Genomic DNA, 19482 nt, shown 5'->3' with positions numbered 1-19482 from the left:
TATCTTATCCTCTCTTGAATAAAGTCTTGTGTATGCTAAGATTGCTAGAAGATCATACAATGACTTCAAGGTTCCTTTAATACCAGGTCTTGATTGTGGATAAGATTGATGGTTGATGTGATTTTCTAATGATCACAAGGGGCCTTACATGTTTATTTAGATTCATTTCAAGCCATACTAGATGTGGGAGCTATCCTAAGGTTTTGCAATGAAGTGCTTTTTTTGGAGTTTTCACAAAATATGCAAAAATTCAATAGGATAGGGTTCAAGAACTCTATTCTAATCCAAAGGGTAGTGATAACAACAAATAGTATTCTAGTGGACAAATTCCTCAATTTACCGAATTCGGCTTCACCAAGTTATACTACAACTATACATGAATCAATGCATTCTTCAAGGGTTATGCCAAAGATTTTCATATCATCGCCTACACCATCATAAAGAACAATGTATACTAATGGTAGAAGTTAAGCATATACATGAAAGGGGTTCAGGCTAACTTTACACAATGAGTTAGAATGACTAAAATGTCAGAAGTATGAACCAAAGGAATTCATCAATACACCATCATATTCTTCATTATAATCACTACACATTAACTAGGATAAAATTAATGTGATTGAAGAAATTTAAGAGAACACACAAGCACTAAGACATGTCAAGTATTCACCAAACTCCAATGAAAACATTATTATCTCAGTAGCTCATAGCAACAATCTCATACAAATATCCCCTTACAAATGAGAAATGGGGCCTTTATATAGGTCCTTGATTACAATGGGTGGCCTGGATGATCACAATAACCGATGGCCAAGATCATGCCACATCAGCCCTAACTAGGGTTAGGGAAAAGAAAATGAATCAGCATTAATGCAACAAGTAATCCACTACCATAGTGGGTAATAAATGCCCACTATGCATGCTTGTATAGAAAGTGAGTGGGGTGCAATAAATATCATCCATGCATGTCCATTACTTCATAAATGCTCAATCTTCCTTGAATAATCTATTCTTGATTCCATTCTCTGAATGCATAGAAGTTTGACTTCGAGACCTCAGTTCTTCATCAAAGATAATTGGATGCCATGAAATAATGATGGAGGCCATTTAAGCTCGATTCTTTTCCAACTACATCATTTAAACTAAGATCCAACTTTGACTGACTTTTCTAAAAATATCTCCTCAAACATTCTCATCTTCTATGTACTTGCTTGGAAATTTATCTTCCTAAAATGGATTGGAATCCCTTGTTGATGATTATGTTACTCAAGAATTTCTTCATATTGAAATTCTTTGCCATGTTCTTGGATTTTTAGATTTGAACTTTGATCTTTGAACCTTGAATGTCTAGGACTGGATCACTTAGTAATTTGATCTTGGTACTAGAATTTTGGATTTGAGCATCTTTCTTGAGTTTCTAGAACTAGAGCTTTCTCCTCCTTTTTCTTCAAATGCTTTCAATTCACTGTTATGCCTTTTCTTACATTTTGAAGAATTCCTCCTTTCTTAATCATCATCAATCATTTTTCTAGTCTTGGGTACACACTTGAAGAGGGTGAAATTCAAGATCTAGAGGAGAAATTTCCACCACTTAATCACTTTTCATTTTTTGATGAAGGAGAAATTTTTCAACACTTAACCATTTTTGCTTCTATGAAGGACAAATCTCCAACACTTATCCTTTTTGCTTCTATGAAGGAGAAATTTCCAACACTTAGGCATTTTTGCTTCGATGATTTCTAATTCTCTTGCTTGTGGAAATTTTGAGTGGTCATGGATTTTGTCCATGATGGAAGAATTCCACAACAACCATTTTTCTCCAAGGTGAGATTTTTTGAGAGATTGTGAATTTTTTCCATGATGGAATAATTTCGCAACAACCATTTTTCTCCAAGGCTTGATTTTTTGAGTTACTGTGGATTTTGTCCATGATGGAAGAATTCTGCAACAACCATTTTTCTCCATGGTAGGATATTTTGAGAGATCATGGATTTTGTCCATGATGGAAGAAATCCACAACAACCATTTTTCTGCATGGTAGGATATTTTGAGAGATCATGGATTTTTTCTATGATGGAAGAATTCTGCAACAACCATTTTTCTCCAAGGCAAGATTTTTGGGTGATCTTGGATTTTGGCCACGATGGAAGAATTTCGCAACAACTATTTTTCTACAAGGCAAGATTTTTGAGTGATCTTGGATTTTTTCCATGATGGAAGAATTCTGCAACAACCATTTTTCTCCATGGCAGGATATTTTGAGAGATCTTGGATTTTGTCCATGATGGAAGAATTCTACAACAACCATTTTTCTCCATGGCAGGATATTTTGAGAGATTGTGGATTTTGTCAATGATGGAAGAATTCTGCAACAACCATTTTTCTACAAGGTAGTATTTTTTGAGAGATCTTTGGTTTTTTCCATGATGGAAAAATTTCATCACAACCATTTTTCTTGTTATTTTCATGCCTTTCTAGTTTTGGATATTTCATTGGTGATTCCAGACTTAACCATTTTTTTCTTGATTGACTGTCGTGCTTGCTCATTCTTTTGGATATAGACACATGTACCCTTTTGGCTCTTTATCAACCATAGCTCACTTGCTACAGAAATAGACCTACCGAAAATAGACATTCTAAAAATAGTAAGTTATCCCGAAGTCAAAATAAGGCCAATCTGAGAGGCAGTGAAATTTACTAAAAATAGACTTTCTAAAAATAGTAAGTTGTCCCAAAGGAAAAATAAGGTCAATCTGAGAGGTAGTGACATTTGCTAAAAATAGACTTACTAAAAATAGACTTTCTAAAAGTAGTAAGTCAAGACAATCAATTCTCAAACAAGCAAACAATTTCCATTCTTAGAGCCACATGCACAACACTTTCCAGATCTAGCCAATTTTACCAATTCTCATTTGAAAGAGGGAACATTAGAAGACTGAGCCCAATACTACCAAGAACTAAAGCCAAAAGGACAAGAGCAAGAGACAAAAGCGGGCCCCCTATTTGCAAATGGGCGATGGTGTGAAAAGCCCACAACAATAGCTACCTCTAGAGTAATTACCTCTTTTAATAGGTTCATCTTTCCATCCTTTATCTTGCATTATGCTATCAAATCTACCACTTTCTCTATTTCATCATCAACATGTCGAGATTTGATATCCAACTTGTAAAATTCTTTAGTATATTCATTCACACTGATGTCCTTTGTCTCAAATTTTGTAATTTTCTCAACAAACTAACTTGGTAGTTTGTTGGGAGAGACTTCTTCTTCATCTTTCTAAGAATCTTCATCCATGTTTTGACCTTTTATTTTCCTCTCCTTTGTCAATCAGTTTGCAAATGATCCCACCAATGAGATGCATGACCTTTCAACTTTGTGACTATAATGTTATTAGGATTACCTTTATACTCAAAATATTTTTCCATCTTAGAGATCTAGTTTATTGGAATATTCAAATATGGAAAGAGTACTTATGAGGGGGGGGGGGGGGGGGGGGGGTGTGAATCATAAGAATCAAACTTTAACTAAAAGTAAGTTGCATGCATGTAAATACATCAAATAAACATGTAACAAAACTCATGCATCAATAACTCATAACACCAAAATTTTGGTAACCCAGAAACCCTCCAAGAATAAGAAGGTAAAACTAGGGTGGGGATGATACCCACAAAAATTTACTGTAGCAATATTGTTCAACCACTTCTAATGGAATGCCCTGTTAAAGGCTTTACACTATATTAATAGTGACCTGGTTAGAGGATTTACAAACACTTAACATGAAGTGTCACCTGGTTAAAGGATTTTAATCACCTATTCATAAGGATCTTACAAAATAGTTGTAAAGCTAACCTATCACCATAGGATTTTTATTCTAATACAATTGCTAGAGAATATTAGATACAATAAACCTAATAGATTACAATCCTTGATTGCTGAATGCAGGCTCCTTTTCCGCCTTCTCCTGATCTTGATCCTTTGTGATCTAATAACTCTTGCTTCTGAAGATAGATTTGCTTATACACCCTTGTATGTCCTTCCATATTTATATTTACAATGAAATTTTGTCTTCCTTATAAAGACTTCAAAGTCTTAGGGTTTGTTTTGGATCTACGATCCATATTGATTCTCAATTTCCCGCTCAATACTTATCTTTTGCTGATTGGTTGCATGCCTTTAGCATTTTTCTTATTGGCTTCTTGCAAATTACATAGGAAAAATAAAAGTTTTGATCTCATCATTAAATCGTTTGAGATTCACCTTCTGTCGGCTACAAAAACCGTTTGCTTCATAGTTTTTGTAATTTCAAACTTTTATACTGATCTATTGAGTTACTCGGCTCCTGAAGTATTTTTGATACTCGGCACATGCTGTTTCCTAGATGGCTCGGCACCTGAACAAAACTGTATCACTCGACACATGTTGCACTCGGCACTTTTTATCACTCAGCACCTGTTGCACTCGGCACTTGTTATGACTTGACACTTGTTATCACTCGGCACCTATTATACTCGACACTTACTTTTGATCTTGGTTAAGTGTATTGACACTCAGTTGTCAAATTTATTCTTTAAGCTAACAATCTCCCCCTTTGACATGAGTGGTAAAAAAACTTAATTAAGATCCATGTGACTCAGTAATTTATCCTTCATTCAAAATTTACTCCCACAATTTGCTATCTCAAAATTTTCTATCTCCCCCTTTTATCATACTTATCATTTCATTCATGTACTTAACTCTTATTCTTATTACTTATTCTCCCCCTTTTTGACACTTATGTCAAGGGTCTTTACAATGAAATGCCATAATTGGCCAAAAAAATTTTGTTTACTTCAAGGAGTACCTTCAGAGCTGCATCCCGATATGTTAATGCGACATCCAATGTCTTATGTTGGATGGCAATCTCTACTGCTAGGTGTACAAGTCCATCAGATGAAGAAAGATTGGGGTCTTTCTTGAGGATTATTTCTGCATTTATCTTCTCCTTATGAAGTAATTCCAAATGAGGAGTAATTGATGATTGAATTTGTATCAATTTGGCTTTTGTGGTTGTCTCCTCTTCTGCTAAGACAACTAACTCTCTTTGTGTGTGAAGCGATTGGACAAAATGCTTCTCACTTTGAGTTGGATCTGTGGGGAGTTGCATGCTAGAAATTTTCAAATTGTTTTCCAAGCTCAGTATTTTCTAGCTAGTGTCCTGTTTGAATGTGGAAAAATCACACAACTTGTTGTACAGGGAAAAGATGTTTCCTAGTACAATTTTAACTGTTATAACTTTTTTTGCTAGTTCTTCTTTAGACAGTGCTATATCACTAGATATTTTACTATTTACTTTACCTTGGAACTTCTTTTCTGGCCATTCAAGCAATCTGGCATTTGTTTCCTTGTCTTCATTAGTCACCTAGTCAACTATATCAGATAGTTGTTCCATGATTGGTCTTGACTCATCTGGAGATTGTAAGCAAAAAGCTTCTGTGAATATATCTTTAATTTCATTCAATGTAAGCTTATGCTTGTATTCCTTTCTTAGTGCTTCTTGTCTCCTTTTGTCTAATGCACTCTGAATTTCATTAATCTTTTCTTCAGTAAGAGTGCTAGATTCATAATATGGGATCTTTATTTCTTCATCAAGCTCAGGAACTCCATAGTGAATTTTCCTGACTGCCTTTGATGAGCTCAAGCTTGGTGTCCTGATTTGCAACTATAATCCATCTATGCTCCGCTACTGAAGAGTTTGTGTAGGAGTACGAGATTTTGGTAATGCAACCAATGTTTGTATTGCAGTCTCATCCTTCTTCTTTGTCTCATCTTTTTCTTCAGCTTGAATATCCCTTTTATGAATGCTAGGTGGGGTTGAACTTGTTGGTTGTTCAGATGTTTCTTTTATTTCCCCTGCTACTATACTTGGTACTTGGAGTGTATCAGTGACTATACTTGGTGGAGGTGGTGGTGGAAGGAATAGAATACCAGTAGTTTGTATGGTCAAAGGTGGCACTTGTGCTTTTACCTTGACTTCTGGATTGTGTAATTCATCAACACTGACCAATACAAGATTTGAACTTAATTTGCTACAAGTGATGATTGGTCAAGGATTTCCAAATCCTCTACAGTTAATGGATTGATGTTTAGATTTGAAGTATCTATAACATCCTTTATTTTTATGATATTGGTAGGTGTGATGGTGGCATGAGGAGGACTAGGACGAGATGCCTGTATATCTTGTATACTTTGATCTTGTGGCTAAGTTGTATCTTTCTCTTCCTCTTTCTCCTCATTGTGTGCCTCTTCTTCCTTTTCTTCTTTTCTTTCCTCCACTAGTTTCTTCTCTTTTTCTTTGGTTTCTGTCAGCTTCTTTTCCTTTGTCTTGGAAATTGCCTCTACCTTATATTCTTCATTATATACATCTTCAATTTTCTTGTAAACTATTTTCCACAATCTTGTGGATTTAATAACTACCTCTTCAATTTTATTCTGCAATATGCTGAATGCTCTATACTTGGGAGTGAATATGTTATTATGCCTTTTTACGACATTTATTATTTGATCTTTAGTCAGATTAGGCAACAATCTTGCTAATGTAGAATCCCTTATTTCTTTTTCCATTTGTAAACAAAAATGCCATTTATCCTCTACAATTTTATACTATTCTCTTGGCATAGATTCATCTAATTCTAGAGGCGTGTGCTTATACTCAGCCATCATAGCATACACAGATTCCTCTAATTTATTTTGCTCTTCTTTGGTGAGCTTAGAAAAATTCAGGTTCTTTAGACCTTTTAAATCATTATTTCTAATTTTTGAACATAATTTATCAACAGCAGTCAAGGTTTGTGTCTTACTACTTGAAACTGACTATTGTCCTCTGACTCTATTTTCTCCTCATCTGTTTTAGGTTGGGGAATCAACTTTCTTTTCTTTGACTCAGCGGCAGTCTTCTTTGAGTCTTTCTTCATTCCTTTTGCCTCTTCTTGGTCTTTTTGTGCTATAGCCCTTATGGTAGGTCTCTTTGATGTAGGGGCAACCACTTTCCTTCCCTTGGATTTAGGAGCAGAGGGAGTTGTGTTCTTTCTCTTAACTGGCGCTTCCTTGGCTTCTTCTACCTCAGCACTTTCCTCTTTGTCTTCGCCTGACCCTTGAGTCTGACTTTGAAGTTTATCTCCTTCTTCTTCAATGTCTTCTCCTTCTTCTTTTGTTGTTCCTTCTTCTTCTTCCACGCCAAACTTTCTTTTGATTTGTCTCACCATTTTCTCTTTCTTCTTTACTGCTGAAGCAGTCTTCAAATCTGTTATTACCTTTGATTTGACAACATCATAGGTTCCAAAAAATTTTGCATTTTTATCAGCTTCTTTTGCAAGTAGAGCTGTTATTGCTGTAGAGGCTTGATCAACATCAAGTTCATAACCTAGTGGCCTAAGCCATCTTATTCTAGGTATAACTGCTTGTATGTAAGTATAATCTATATCTACAAGAAAATAAATGTCTTTTTCATATTTCTCAGTCAATGAGACTGGAATTCTCATTCTTTGGTTCATGGACTTTTTGAAGTCCTCAAAATAACCAGTCATTTGGGCATCAAAATTTTCACCCATCTGTTCAATGTATCCATTAATTTGTTCAAAAATTGTTTTATCCGGGTTCCATTTTACTTTACCCATAGAAGGAAATTCTTTCATCAGATAGAAAAACATACATATCAAAACTGATCCAAATTTGCATTGAGCTCCCTTGCTTTTCCTTATAGCTCCCAGATTTTCATTAATCTATTGAAACATGAGCTCTGCCAGATCATAAGTGTGATCTCTTTTGATTATTTTGTATGCAACATCAAGTGCTCTACAAGGTACACTGTTCAACCGGCTTGATTGATAGAATTTGTGTGAAATGATTCTCACAGAAAAATCTAGTAGGGGATCTGTGACTGTGTCGATAGTCATTCCTCTATTGTTCCATTTGGCACCTGTATTTTTCTCAATTATTTCCCTTTTGTCACTTCGCAGGCTCTTTGGCCGATCTAGGGTTGGAATACCAGTAACCCTATGAACAGTTTTCTTGATAAATTTTACTGGCCTTGACTCTAACCAAAAAGCTTTGTCATGTATTTGGCTCAAAACTATTCGTACCCATTCAGTTTTGAAAACAGTCGAAAATGCTAGGGTTTTGGTCAATCCTTTTCTTTCTACTATTGAAAACTCATTTTTTAGTACTTTTTTTCACATAGTTTATCATATGCATTATGAATTTATAAGTCTCCTATGGCACCAATTGTGCAATTATAACATCTGCGAACATCTTGGACCATAACAACTTTATCCGAGATAACTGATAATGCACCTACAGGATCATTCTTGTATGCTACTTCTGGAATGGGTTTAAATTCAGGTTGTTTAACTTCGTTGCTGACCAACTGAACTTCATGACTCTCTATACCCTTAGTGGTTCCTGACCTAGATGCCATTGTTTGCTAAACTAGGGTTTATAATTCAAACAAGTTTATAAGTCCTACATAGCTTGGCACTTAAGTAAAATACCTTAAATCAATGAAATTTGTCTTGAATTGCTATTGAAATCTTCACAAATGGCTTCTGAGCTGATCTTGATCTTCTTCGCTCTTTTTCGGCTTTGCTTCTTGTTCGAATGGTGGGAAAATAATCAAAAATTGAATTTATGTACCCTTCAAAACAAAGTAATAAATTCTTAGTACGCTGCCAACTGGCACTTTGAAAGGTTTTGTCATAACTTGGCTCCCATTATGTTTTACTTTACTCGGCTCTTATTGATATTTCATAGCTCGACATCAACTATCAACTCGATCGTTGTTAGCAACTCGGCTTCTGAAGGAAATTTTGACATATCTTCACAAAAGTTGTCAATTTTGAATTAGCATCTTTATTTATGCTGATTTCATTTTTGCAGTTCTTATATGTCTTGGGACTGATTTATGATGTAACTTGGTTTATCAAACCCTCACACTTATTCTTTGCTTAATTTGATGAAGTGTGATCACTTGACCTATTGGGTGAAGTGATCTCTGTACTTGATGTGCTAGACTCATCTTTCTTCCTCCATGTCTTATTCGTTTCACTTCTGATATGTCCAACATCCATCTTTGCCTTTCCTTCGCTGAGCTCAGAACTTGATGCCTTTGACCTTGTTGGGCAATTTTTGCTAACATGACCAGTTTTTAAGAAACTAAAACATGTGGTTTGACTCAACCATCTTTTTTAGTTCCCTCTAAAATGTGTTCTTATGCAGTTCTATGGGATATGTCCATATTCTTGACAACAGTGACAGTTGTACCTTGTGTTGTAATCCCAAAATTCATGGTTTGATGTCTTTGTTGGTTGATTAACTGTCCACATAGGTTTTGATATGCATTCAAATGCCCTATGTCCATACTTTTTGCATTTATAACAATGTCCATCTAATCTTTGAGTCCTTGTGACATTTGATTTTCAATTTTGTGTCTTATGTCCTTGCATGTTGCACTTGTGACAAAAACCTTTGGGTAGGTTTGATTGATTGAATCTTCTACTCCTACACACATTAGTTGTATGTCCCTTCTTATTACAGAAATGACAAATGGGTTTTGAATTCTTACCTTTATCACTTCTTTGTTTAGCACTCTTTGATGATTCTCCAACTTCAGTGCTATTGTATCCTAGTCTTGATGTATCATGGGTAGATTTTGGTGATTTTAGCAACTGTTCAAAATATTTGATTGCTTCACTTGATTTGTTGAGATTCTCTGCTACCTCTTTTTCCCTGTTCAATTCATTCTGCATTTGTTCATTTTGCATCTTCAAGGTAGAGATCTCAATATCCTTTACATTGAGTTCATGATGAAGGTTCATCATTTGCGCAAGTGTATCCATCTGCATGTTTGAGATCCTTGTCAGTTCAGTACATTTTTCTTCAAGTCTGTTTGTAAGATTCCTTTTGTCATTTTCCATCATGACCTTATCATCAACTGCTCTTTTCTTTTGTTCAGTAATTTCACATATCATTATAGCCTATGATTCATGTTCCATCTTGAGAGTTCGTATCTCATCTGCTTGAATTTTATTTTTCTCCATCAGTTCTACTATTGCTGTATCAAACTCTTTAGTGTCTCCACTGGAAAATATGTTAGTGGTGTCAATCTCCTTGTAGTGTATATCATTTTTAGCTATGGCTAGATCCTTCCTCTTTTTTAATAAGTTTCTCAATTTGTTTATGAATTCCTCCAAGCTATGTAGAGCAAGTTGTACATCTATCACCTGATTTTCAATGATCTTTTGAAGTTTGAAAGCTTCCATCTTTAGATCTTTTCCCTCCAAGCTATTAGGCTTTTCCTTGTGAGAACCTGGCTAGCTCTGATACCAATTGTTGGAATATTAAAATATGGAAAGAGTACTTATGAGAGAGGGGGGGGTGAATCATAAGTATCAAACTTTAACTGAAAGCAAGTTGTATGCATGTAAATACATCAAAATAAACATGTAACAAAACTCATGCATCAATAACTCATAACAACGGAATTTTGGTAACCCATAAATCCTCCAGGAATAAGAAGGTAAAATTGGGGTGGGGATGATACCCACAAAAATTTACTGCAACAATATTGTTAAAGCCCTGGCCTGTTAAAGGCTTTACACTGTATTAATAGTGACCTGGTTAGAGGATTTACAAATACTTAACATGAAGTGTCACCCGATTAAATGATTTTAATCACCTATTCATAAGGATCTTACAAAATAGCTGTAAAGCTAACCTACCACCATAGGATTTTTATTCTAATACAATTGCTAGAGAATATTAGATACAATAAACCAGATAGATTACAATCCTTGATTGCTGAATGCAGGCTCCTTTTCTGCCTTCTCCTGATCTTGATCCTTTGTGATCTGATAACTCTTGCTTCTGAAAATAGATTTGCTTATGCAGCCTTGTATGTCCTTCCATATGTATATTTACAATGAAATTTTGTCTTCCTTATAAAGACTTCAAAGTCTTAGGGTTTGTTTTGGATCTACGATCCATATTAATTCTCAATTTCCCGCTCAATAGTTATCTTTTGCTGATTGGTTGCATGCCTTTAGCATTTTTCTTATTGGTTGCATGCAAATTACATAGGAAAAATAAAAGTTTCAATCTCATCATTAAATCCTTCGAGATTTACCTTCTGGTCAACTGTAAAAACTATTTGCTTCATAGTTTGTGTAATTTCAAACTTTTATACTGATCTACTAAGTTACTCGGCTCCTGAAGTATTTTTGATACTCGGCACATGTTGTTTCCTGGATGGCTCGGCACCTGAACAAAACTGTATCACTTGGCACATGTTGCACTCGGCACTTGTTATCACTCAGCACCTATTGCACTCGGCACTTGTTATCACTTGACACTTGTTATCACAAGGCACCTGTTGTACTCGGCACTTACTTTTGATCTTGGTTAAGTGTATTGACACTCAGTTGTCAAATTTACTCTTTAAGCTAACACAGTCCAACTATGCATTAGTTTCAAGTCTTCCATCATAGTGAGAAACTTCAACAATAGGTCTAGAATTAGCTTTAGATAAAACTCTCAAAAGCCTTTCCTCTTCTTTTTAAGCTTTAGGTATAGGTTGAGGATTAGCTCCTACCTCTCCATCACCACTTACATCTTCAAGATGTATAGCTCTTCTTTGTGTTATCTCCACAATTTAAAGTCTAGTTGCAATTTGTCTCAATATTTCCTCTACCACAAACCATATTTATAATTAGGTTCTTTCACTTGATTGTAACCTTTTGCAAGTTATAGGTTAGATTTTAGATCTGTAATGCTACAACCAATCCAATAAGGTTCTCCACAATCCAATCCACAAGAAAGAACTCTGGTCTAACACCACTTGACGTAGGGATAGGTAGATTCAGGAGGAATTAATCCAATTCAAACCAGCAAACATCCCCTACTTAGAGTTACACATGAAATTAACATACAATTTCAATAAAAAATAGAGAAATAGAGACCATATTCTACACAACCATATTCATACAATCAAAAAATGAATCCAAACATGCCTAGTTGTGAGGCCTTCTAAGTTACAACCATATCCAAAGATTTATGAAATCAAATTCAAACTTGCATCTAAACTTCTTCTCTAGGATCTTCTCAAGATTTATAATCTACCTCATACCATCCTAATGATTTCCTACATCAATCCAAGCTCCTTATATAGCTAGCTAAGCCACAAGTTGGCTAGTCAAGCAATTAAATACATTATAGCTCCTCCTTGGAAGAGTAAACCAAAACTATAGAAAATATTTATCAAAATGAAACTTAATACCAAGCCATATTGAGGTCCATACATGATCTAATAACATGGCCCTATCTTAAAAATAACCCATTTCCTCATACAAAACTATGCAAGACAAAAACCCCACATGTTTTTGTGAAAACTATCTGAAAATCAATGTCCAAGGTTAAAGGAAATATCTCCTAGCTTTGATTGAATTAGAACTTGTCCTTTGAAATAAAGGTATTATTTTAGGTACCCTACAACTTGTTAACTAAAAATAGGTTGTTTCATTAAAGATTAATGCACATCTATCTTGAAAGTCACACACAAAAACCTATCATGAAAATTGGTAGAAAATCAATGCAATAGAAAATAGCCATATCTTTCAAACAATGATGAATTAGGGCTTTCTCCTTTAACCATAGATATTATTCTTGGCCCTCTTCATACCTAAAATTTCAAGCTTTTTACTCATTCCACAAAATTAGTTACAATACCTACAACAAGCATGCAAAATACATAAAATACAACTCCAATAGCAATGCTACTTTGCAAACAATAGACTAGTAAATAAATTTTTTTGGTTGATGCAAGGTTTCTCCAACACCCAAGATGCTCTTGCATTAATTGAGTGGATCATTTTATGGGTACCATCCCCATTGGGGTTTTCCCTTGGCCAGGGTTTTACTATTTAACAAAATATGGTGTTAAGATTTCTCTTAGTGTATGGTTGTTTTTACTATTCAACATTGTTAGTTTACTTTCATATGTAAGCTATAAAGTAATTAACAATATCCAATTTTGGGAAAAAGTTTGTAAAATACTGTTTCAACCTCGCCCCCCTCCCCCCTTATTAGTATTCCTTATTTTGAACAATTTTTATTAGAGCACAATTACATAGAAGAGGCTTAACATCCTAACTAAGATCCCTATGGATATGGAACAATTGCAAAAGAATCTTGAAGAAGCTCTTGAGCAGATTGATAATATTAATAAAGAAAGAGATAATTTGAAAGAAGGATATGAAGATGCAAAATAATATACTAGAAAATTAAAAGACAAGATTGATAATCTAAAATCTAGAAAGGCACCTAAAGATCAGATAAAAGATAGTGATGAAGAATCAAGATTTAAGAAAGAAAATGAGATTCTGAAATTTGAAGTGAAGATCATAGAATTAAATTTAAGTTTGAAGAAAGATGATCTAGCAAAGTTGAGTTAGATCCAAAATTTGAAAATATAGATCTAAGATCATATCTTACAAAAGTGACATTTGAACATGAATCCATCAAGTTGGAACATGCATAACTTGAGAAATATAATACTACTGTGAAAGGAGAGTTAACCCAAACTAAGCAATAATTAGAAAATTAATATTCTAGTAGTGAGAAAATTGATGAGCAACTATATTTTCAGAGGCCTTGACAAAGAAATATGAAGCAAGAAAGGAACTCAATCCATTTGTTGAACATTTTGAACATAAGAAGGATGGACAAGATAATATTGAATCAAGTCAAACTAAAGATGCACCAAAAGAAGTTGAGCAAGCAAGTCAACCTGAGAAAAGTGATCAAACAAAGTAAACAAAGCAAGTTGAATAACCTAAAGAGGTAAGATATTAAGTCAAAGGTAGATGCTTTTTCATGTAATGAATTTAGTCATATGAAGAGAAATTGTATAGGTAAGTAATTTAAAACTATTACTAATTTTTATTGTTATAATTGTTATGGTTTTGGTCAGAAAGTAGTTGAGTGTAAGAAACCTAGATTTGATAGTAATAATAGAAATATTAGAATTTTTAGAGATACTAACCTCATTGGTAATGAATGATCTAGTAAAAGGACATCAAATGAAAGACCTAATGGAGCAAGGAATCACATTGTGTGCTACAAGTGTAATAACTATTTTGAGCTTGACATTTAAGTTAAAACTATTTTGTGATAAAGAGAAACAAAATAAAGAATCTTTGTTGGCCTCAATACTATTATATTGTTCATCAAAATTTAAAACATTATTTTGTCAAAGATGAGATCTCCATAATGAAATTTAGGTAAATTGTTAGTAGATAGCCCATGAATCCATATTTCTCATATAAGCTAGTGCAAATAGATTTTACCTCAAAAGAATCCCCCATAAATTTCAGCATTTCAAATATAACTCATCTTTCTGAAAAGAACCCCATGAGTGGTTTTATGTTCTCATAAGACCAAACAAAGAAAATAAATATGCATACTATATAGATATTGATTATTTATAGATTTTGACAATTTCAATTTTTTTTAAAGAAATATTTTAATATTTATTTATGCTGCATACTTGTCAACAAATGAAGATTTGTTAGTATTTCAATATTTATATTTAATATTAATCTTATATTATTATATAATTTATGTAACTTATATTATTATTTGATTTTTATAATTATTTGATTTTTAATACAACTTATTATTGTATTGAAAGAATATCAAAAATTAGATTGATGTCACATTTTATTTATTTTAGAAGAAAATTATGTTTTTATTGCATAATATTTTTTGAGAGTGTGCAAAGGAAAATATTAAACATAACTCCTATAATTTTTGACTAGTTATTTGTTTGAGAAAAATTATAATGGCTTTGTAATTTTCTCATTCGTGTAGCAAGTTTCTCTATTAAGTTAGAGCTGATAGGTCATAGATCCTTGATTCTCTTGACATATCTTTTAATTGATGTTTAGATTTTATACATTTATAAATAATTTTTTCATTTGAGAAAATTTTAATTATATATTTTTTCTGGGTAAACTTTAAGAAAACCCCGTTTAGAAAAAGATATAAATAATTGGTGAATCTTTCATTATTTTGAGAAACCAAATTATTTTTATTAATGAATTTCTCAAATTTTTTATTTTAAATATCATTTAAATTGGCAATTATTTTGGAATCATAATTTTTAAGTAGAAAATATTTGCGAATCTCAATAATAATAGGAAGTTTGCTAATCATCATGGAATGTTACACATCAAAATTGAACATCTATAATCTCATGGAAATTATGAGGATAATTACATTATATTTTAAGTCAATAGAAAAATCTAAATATTGGTAATATACCCCTAGGCTAACTAATAATTATGATAATTACTGGTAAATTAATATTAATTTTTTTAATAATATATAATATTTAGATTAATCAACTTTAATCATGTATTAGCAAATCTTTGAGTTTAATTTTTTAATAAAATAAATTATTTAGAAATTTTAAATATTTTAAAAATAAATTTAATAAAAATGTGGCAATTTAGGTTGCATTAAATCTTAAATTATTAGCCAAATTACTAGCAAACAATTTGTAAAATTCACAAAATTACCCACTAAAAAATATCCTATTTGTTATTGAGTATAATTTATATTAATTTTACTATTATTTTTTATATTAATTGTATACATTTTTATTTTTCTCTTATCTCCTTTGGTTTTCATAATAAATTTTTTTATTAGGTGATTTAAATTAATTTGACTATTTTCTATTTTAGATCCTTTATTATAGATTTATTTTATGTTGAAATTTCTATGGGTTCACCATTGCTTGCACAAAAGCATGCTAATGTACACATTAAAAATGAACTGCTTTGATTTACTCATAATTCAATTAACATATTTTTACTTTTTGTTACTACGTTCTCGCTTAAAATAAATAATTAACTCTAATTATTTACTTTTATCTTTAGCACCTTCCTCCAAAAATAAAATAAATGGTTTTATTCTTAATTTTTTTGAGTTTGTAAAAGATTCAATTTTTTATTTTCTAAATTTAATTTCTCACATATCACAACTTTCTACATTTTCTACTTGTATCTTTAATTGTTCTTTAATCCCCATCTAGTTCCCTCTTAAACTCGGGTACATATTTAGTTTTTGATGAAGTAAAATCAACTCCTATCACATCAAGCACATGGACCCCTTATAGAAGCACATTAGCTTGTGCACTCAAGTATCAAATAGAATTTTACATGCTTTTATTCATCTTTTTTAATTTTTCACTCTTGATATTCATCAAGCAATATTGACCCTTCATTCAATATCATCAACAAAAAATTATAAATGTCCAACACTTAACCATTTTTGGGCTATTCAGCTACTTTCAATTCAAGCACACCAAATTTTTAAGGCTTAACCATTTTTTTTGGCTATTTGTCCAATTTGAATTCAAGCACACCAAAATTTTCAGTGAAAATGTTTGATATACTTCATTTTTGAAATGTTTCTTACCAATTTGATTTATTTTTAACCTTATTTTTTATAGTTGTTTGATTTTGTCAATTTAAATGAACTCTATTGTTAAATACAATCCTTCTAAAATATTCTTCTTAATACAAACAACTTGCACTTATCCATTACTTATATTAGAAAACTTTAAAAAAAGACTAAAGACAACTCATAACTCATTCATATATTGATCAATATATCTTTACTATATTATTTTAGATGCTAAGTTTAGATTTAAACTTTAAAAAATTTAAAAAATTAATTCATTTGTTTAAAATTAGAAGTCACGTCAAGCTGAAGGAAACGGGATAGTTGTACACAGATTCAATGAATAAAAAGATATGTAAAATGATCTTGACCAACAACAATATAGATCTGTCAACTAACCACTTTCACATTTGAAAATATCAACATAACAATACAGTGGGCATATATATACTAAAGAAGACAGAATAGAAAGAACATTCACGATCCAATACTTTGAACTACTTCCGGGACACAATAGTTATTCTATTACCACGTCTGTTTTCAGACCTTGATTCACTTCCTAATCCACAGAGTTTGCTCTCAACTATTTTGGGGTCGGGGAAATAGTTTAATATCAAAACCATTGGCTGGGAGAGCAATAACTGGATCCGTCGTTATTTTCTCAGCTGGGTCAATGGCGGTGAAGCCAGTGAACGATTTAACAAAATGATGAACGAAGAGTAATATCTCCATCTTAGAGAATTCCCACCCTGGGCAAACTCGCTGCCCTGCACCGAATGGTAAGAAGGTGTAAGGAGCCACATGCCTGCTTTGCTCCTCGAACCTTGAAGGCCTGAATTCCTCTGGCTCACCAAAATACTCTTCCTTCCTGTGAGTGCTATAAACTGTCCATAAGATCTGCCCATGACAAGCATACATCCAAAAGTCATTATGCCGGATTTATGTGCAGTGATTTCAGCAAAGAAAAAATGTTCGATCTACAACTTACTTTCCATCCTTTAGGGATTGTATAACCCTTGTAATCAATATCTGTGATGGCCTCGCGAAATGTTCCTAAAAGTGGGGGATTCATACGCAGGGTTTCTTGAACAGCTTGCCATGTATATTTCATGTCTTTCAGATCTTGCCAGCTGATTTCTTCGCCATCTTTCTTATTTGAGAATATTCCCATTTGTTCTGATATAAACCATCAATCGAGTATTAGTACCAATTAATGCTATTAAATTTAAAATCTTAAATCTAGAGAGCATGGGCTGGACATACCATGGACGACTTTCTCGTAACAATGGGGATTGGAAGATAAAAGTTTGAATAGCAAGGTGAGGGCAGAGACAGTGGTGTCATACGAAGCCTGAAGCAAACCATTAAAATTGCTGAGGATCTCTGTGTCCGTCAGTGGATTCCCTCTTTCGTCTGTGAAGGTGATCAACGCGGAGAGTAAATCTTGATGTTGGCTAGTCTCATCAGTGCAGGTAGAGCGTAGATTCATCCTTTTCTTCTCTACCAAAGACAGGAGAATTCGATCCATGGTGTGGTGTGCCTTGAGCGCTCTGTTATAACGAGTGCCTGGAAAGTCGAGCGGAACAGACAGAGATCCAGCAATTACAGTCTCAAGAAGATCACGGATTCGATTCCTTTGGGAATCATCGCTTATGTCGAAGAACAAGCTGGCTGCGACTGAAAAGATGAGGTCCTTCACCAGAGGAACCATCTTCACTTGGGATTTTCCTTCCCATTTCTCTTCGATATGGCGTTGGACCTCGAAACTCATTTTGGAGATATAATTCTTCATTGCTTGAGGAGCCAGAAAGCGAGCGAGCGCTGAACGCAGGCGGAGATGGTCCTCTCCCCTTTTGCTTCCCATGGATTCGTCTCCCACCAATTTCATGAAAGACTTGGGCCATGAAAACTGCACCAGCTTGTCCTCGTTGGACAGAACTAAACGGTTTCCGGCGGGGCCATACACGACTCGTGGGATGCCCGATCACTGACGTCTTGAAAACTTCACCGAATTTCTTGACCCTATCGTCGAAAAACAATTGAGGCGTGCCCGATCGAAGAGCCCGCAGGAATTGTACAGTCTCGCCAATGAAGGGGAACCCTAATTTTCCAGGGGGAATTCTCAGCGAGGATTGGCTTCTCCGACGGCTTAGGCAGAGAAGAAGAAGAATACCCACAAGAGCCGAGACGGCAAGAAAGAGAATCTTGGCAGGGTATGACTCCACGCGAAAACCATCCGTGAAATCCTGAACTCCGTATTTGAAATACTCCATTTTGATCACAAAGAAAAGAGTGAGGCCGCGACCTCACATATAGAAGATAATTTTTGAGGGCAGATTTAAAAATAAAATAAAAATATTCCATTAAATGAAATATTAATATTCCTTGCAGGTCAGACCAGGCGTGGTCATTTTGGGTGGCCTTTTTCTAGGCTAATCCTAAATGGTCCTTCTCTTGGCTGAATTTAGCTATCTCCCCTCTAAGGTAGGAGGGAGAAAAAGATGCTATCACTCTTCCTGATAATTGGTGGGCTCAACCTAACCCAATGTATGGGGTTCTGATGACAGAGATCCTCCTCCTTCGGCTCGCATTACCCTTGCAGCCTAAAAGCTTTTATATTGCTGTGTTATATTTTGATGTTTAGACTTCAGGGTCCAGACTTTATATGTTTTTCTAATGAGTAGCCTCCTGCCATTTGAACTTAAGGGTCTGTTTCACAGTGGGAATATGAGTGGAATAGGCATATATAAATTCTTAAAATTTCAAATTTTCTGTTTGGCTGTGCCAAATCCGAATTGCGAATTGGAATACATAATCCAATTTTGGCCCAAAAATGAGTATCCAATTTTGGCCCAAAAATGAGTATTTGCAATTTCACCTAAATCGATGGAATTGGAATATGTATTCCCATTCCAATTTTATTTGTTTTAGAAAAGCTAATAGCCTGCAAGGCTAAGCTTAGAATTTTTAATCTTGTTTATGAACATTAC

At 33.9% G+C, this 19482-nt stretch overlaps 1 pseudogene; it reads right to left on the bottom strand.

Moving 5' to 3' along the window:
* Window positions 1–17071: 17071 nt before the first annotated feature.
* On the bottom strand, window positions 17072–18804 carry LOC149537628 (taxane 1-beta-hydroxylase-like; annotated as a pseudogene).
* Window positions 18805–19482: the final 678 nt, after the last annotated feature.

This window comes from Cupressus sempervirens, chromosome 9 (assembly GCF_028749045.1).
Source record: "Cupressus sempervirens isolate cs-2001-9-10 chromosome 9, ASM2874904v1, whole genome shotgun sequence".
In the NCBI taxonomy this organism is placed as follows: Eukaryota; Viridiplantae; Streptophyta; class Pinopsida; order Cupressales; family Cupressaceae; genus Cupressus; species Cupressus sempervirens.
Note: the sequence above shows the minus strand (reverse complement) of the source record. Positions and strands in the feature narration are given on the sequence as shown.